Here is a 5,087-nt window from a genome sequence, read left to right on the forward strand (position 1 = left end):
AATCTCCTGACCTTGTGATCCGCCCGTCTCGGCCTCCCAAAGTGCTGGGATTACAGGCGTGAGCCACCGCGCCCGGCGAATTTTTTAGAATCTTAAAGTGAGGAAAATCTTTTTAAGTACAAAACAAGAGCTGGGCGCAGTGGCTCACGCCTGTAATCCCAGGACTTTGGGAGCCTGAAGCAGGCAGATCACAATGTCAGGAGTTCAAGACCACTCTGGCCAACACGGCAAAACCCCGTGTCTACCAAAAATACAAAAATTAGCCGGGCATGGTGGTGGCCGCCTGTAATCCCAGCTACTCCAGAGGCTGAGGCAAAAGAATCCCTTGAAACCGGGAGGCGGAGGTTGCAGTGAGCTGAGATCGCACTCCTGCACTCCAGACTGGGCGAAAGAGGGAAACTCCATTTCAATAAATAAGTAAATAAACAAGTACAAAACAAAACCAAGATGCCATAACAGAAAAGACTGATAAATTCAGCTATGTAGACATAAAAAATGTAAGGCAAAAGTCACCATAAGGAGAGTCAGATAACAAATGACTATGTGTGTGTGTGTGTATATATATATAGAGATATATATATATATATATACATGCACATTTCATATCATAGGAAAATGAATAATGTTCATATTTGTATTCAGAGCTGAAATCAGTAAGAACAAAACCCAAGGGGGAAAATGCACAAAAGATGTGAACTGATAGTTCACAGAAAAAGAAATAGAAATGGCTCTTCAATGCTCACTCTTACTTATAATAAGATAAATGCAAATTAGAATTTCTTTGAAATTACCACTTCTTACCTATCAGATTGGCAGAGATTTATGACTGAGACGATACTGTGTGGAAAGGCGGGGTGATGTTGAACAGGTATGCTCATATTTTGTTGGTGGGAGTATGATTGGGATAACTTCTATGGAGGATAATTTAGTGGTGGCATTTATAACTTGCCTAAATGCACATTCCTTTTGACCCAGCAATTTCCCTTTTTTATTTCAGCAATTCCATTTTTAAAAGTTTAATTTATACACATGCTCAAGCCTTATTTGTAATAGCAAAAGACTGAAAACAATTTAATGTTTTGTTTTCATTTTATGTATCTATTTTTAGAGACAGGGTCTCACTCTGTTGCCCAGGTTGGAGTGCAGTGGCCCAATCATCGTTCGCTGCATCCTTGAACTCTGGAGCTCAAGCCGTCCTCCCACCTCAGCCTCCCAAGTAGCTGATACTATAGGCATGGTAGAAAAAAATGAAAAAAATTTTTAACTTTTTGTACAGACAGGGACTGGTCAATGTTGTCTAGGCTGGTCTCAAACTCCTGGCTTTAAGCAATCCATCTGTCTCAGCCTTCCAAAGCACTGGGATTTTGGGCGTGAGCCACTGTACATGGCTTAAATGTTTATTAATACAGACCTAGTTAAATAACAGTGTAGTTATACAATGCATACTCTACAGCCTTAAAAAAGATTGAGAAAGCTCTTTGTCCACTAATAGGGAAATAGCTTCAAGACCTATTGTTAAGTGAAAAAGCAATGCCCTAAATAGCATGTATTGCATGCTAATATTCCTGTAAGAAGTAATGGCAGTAATACCTATTCATAATTGCTTATATATGCATAAAATATCCCCAGAAGAATTTAACAGAAACTTACATCATTTCTGCAATGAAGAAAACTGGATGGCCAGAGACAGGTAGGAGGGAGATTTTCATAGCATATAATCTTTTGTATCTTTTTGCTTGTTTTTTATTTATTTTTACTTTTTTGAGATAGAGTCTCGTTCTGTTGCCCAGGTTGGAGTGGGGTGGCACAATCTCTACTCACTGCAACCTCCACTTCCCAGGTTCAAGTGATTATCCTGCCACAGCCTCCCGAGTACCTTGGGACTACAGGTGCCAACCACCACACCTGGCTAATTTTTGTTTTTGTTTTTTGAGGCGGAGTCTCACTTTGTCACCCAGGCTGGAGGTTAGTGGCACAATCTCGGCTCACTGCAAACTGCTTCCCAGGTTCAGGTGATTCTCCTGCCTCAGCCTCTTGAGTAGCTGGGATTACAGGCGTGTGACACCATGCCCGCCTAATTTTTGTATTTTTAGCAGGGACAGGGTTTCACCATGTTAGCCAGGCTGGTCACAAACTCCTGACTTCAAGTGATCCACCTGCCTCAGTATCCCAAAGTGCTGGGATTACAGGTGTGAACCACTGCACCCGACCTGATTTTTTTTGAGTCATGAAAATGTATTACTTATTTTTAAAGTAAATCAATAATTTTAAAAGTAGTAATTTAGAGCCACTTATCCTACAAGTAAAAATAATTTTTACAATGAGAAATGCCTTTATTGATGTTCTAATTTTTTTTTTTTTAAAGACAAGGTCTCGTTCTGTCACCCTGGCTGGAGTACAGTGGCACAATCATGGCTCACTGCAGCCTGAACCTCTTGGGCTCAAGCAATCCTCCTGCCTCAGTCTCCCGAGTAACTCAGACTACAGGCACAAATCATCATGCTTGGCTAATGTAAAAAAAACTTGTTGCCGGGCACGCTGGCTCAAGCCTATATCTCAGCACTTTGGGAGGCCAAGGAATGAGGCAGATCACTTGAGGTCAGGAGTTTGAGACCAGCCTGGCCAACATGGTGAAACCCCATCTCTACTAAAAAATACAAAAAATAGCCAGGTGTGGTGGTGGGTGCCTGTAATCCTAGCTACTCAGGAGGCTGAGGCAGAAGAATCACTTGAACCCAGGTGGCGGAGGTTGCAGTGAGCTGAGATGGCACCACTGCACTCCAGCCTAGGCGACAAAGCAAAACTCCTTCTCAAAAAAAAAAATTTTTTGATGTTCTAATTTTAAGAGGGTCTGTACAGTTTTGTTTTGTTTTTTAATTTTTGTTCAGTTCATTCGAATCAGGGAGCCAAGATAGTGCCCCTGCCCTCCAGCCTGGGTGATGGAGTGAGACCCTGTCTCAAAAAACAAACAACAACAACAAAGACTAAGGAGCACTGTACCAGGAGTCAGCATTGAATTCTAGTTCCTGGCTCTGATACTGGGGAGGTATGATTTGATGACCTTTAGGCTATCGGGCACCCTGAGATGCTGAGGCCTTGGACAAATCTTTCCTCTCCCTTTGGGGATAGGGGCTAGGTTTGATTGTCTGTAAAATGTCCTGAGGGGGTAAGTGGCTTAATCTCTGTCACCCAGGCTGGAGTGCAGTGGCATGACCTCAGCTCACTGCAACCTCCACTTCCTGGGTTCAAGCAATTCTTCCACCTCAGCTTCCCGAGTATCTGGGACTACAGGCATGCACCACCATGCCCGGCTAATTTTTGTCTTTTTAGTAGAGACGGGGTTTCGCCATGTTGGCCAGGCTAGTCTTGAACTCCTGAATTCAAGGCATCTGCCTGACTCAGGCTCCCAAAGTGTTGGGATTACAGGCATGAGCCATTGCACCTGGCCCCTAGAGTCTTGATTTGTTTAGGCAACTATGCCTCCAGGGTAGACAGGAAGTATCTAATATTCAACATGGGCCATAAGAATTCTGAGATATTAAGAGTATATATGGAAAGTCCTCTTGACGTGATGGCTCCAAAACCTCATAGGGGAGCTGGTAAGAACTCCTGACTATGGAATTAGAAATTATTATTATTATTTTATTTGGAGATGGAATCTTGCTCTGTCACTCAGGCTGGAGTGCAGTGGTGCGATCTTGGCTCACTGCAACCTTCACCTCCTGGGTTCAAATGATTCTCCTTCCTCAGCCTCCCAAGTAGCTGGGATTACAGGTGCACACCACCACACCTGGCTACTTTTTTTGTATTTTCAGTAGAGATGGGATTTCACCATGTTGGCCAGGCTGGTCTCAAACTCCTGACTTCAAGTGATCTGCCCACCTCAGCCTCCCAAAGTACTGAGATTACAGGCATGACTCACCACTCCCAGCTAATTTTTGTATTTTTAGTAGAGATGGGGTTTCACCGTGTTGGCCAGGTTGGTCTTCAACTCCTGGCCTCAAGGGATCCACCTGCCTCAGCCTCCTAAAGTGCTAGGATTACAGGCATGAGCCACCATGCCAGCCTGGAATCAGAAATTATATCTCCAGCGAAGAAAGAGGTAGATTAAAAAGCAAGTATCTTTTCGACCTGTCTTGATCAAAAGGAACAACAAATGAAAGTTTTGTACAGAGAGAAAACAAACTCCTTGGACATATATGTATATGTATATGTATATGTATATGTATATGTATATGTATATGTATATGTATGTGTATATGTATGTGTATGTGTATATATGTACAGTGATGTAAAGCAGGCCTTCTTCTCTCTTTTTTTGAGATGAAATATCTGTCACCCAGGCTGGAGTACAGTGGCGTGATCTCAGCTCATTGCAACCTCCACCTCCCAGGTTCAAGAGATTCTGTTGCCTCAGCCTCCCAAGTGGCTGGGACTACAGGCGCACACCACCACGCCAAGCTAATTTTTGTATTTTTAGTAGAGACAGGGTGTCACCATATTGGCCATGCTGGTCCTGAACTCCTGACCTTATGATCTGCCTGCCTCGGCCTCCCAAAGTGCTGGGATTACAGGTGTGAGCCACCATTCCCAGCCAAACCAGGCCTTCTTATGTGACTGATTAGGCTGACGCTAAGGTCTTCAGCAAAATTACATTTTACCATGCTCTGTCTTTTCTATAAATTACAAATCCTTCCTGTATTTTCCTTACCTTTTTTTTTCTTTCTTTTTTTTTTTTTGAGATAGGATCTCACTCTGTCTCTCTCAAGCTAGAGTGCAATGGCATGATGACAACCCTCACTGCAGCTTCCACCCTCCAGACTCAAATGATCATCACACCTCAGCTTCCCAAGTAGTTGGTACTACAGGCATGTGCTAACACGACCAGCTAATTTATTTACCTTTTGTACAGACAGGGTCTCCCTATGTTGCCCAGGCTGGTCTTAAACTCCTGGGCTCAAGTGATTCTCCTGCCTTGGCCTCCCAAAGTGTTGGGATTACAGGTGTGAGCCACCATGCCCAGCAATTTACTGACTTTTAATGTAAATAAGGAAGGTTAACTTCTACAGTTTGTGAACTATGTTTCA

This window comes from Rhinopithecus bieti, unplaced genomic scaffold (genome assembly GCF_001698545.2).
Source record: "Rhinopithecus bieti isolate Rb0 unplaced genomic scaffold, ASM169854v2 scaffold_7684, whole genome shotgun sequence".
Lineage (NCBI taxonomy): Eukaryota > Metazoa > Chordata > Mammalia > Primates > Cercopithecidae > Rhinopithecus > Rhinopithecus bieti.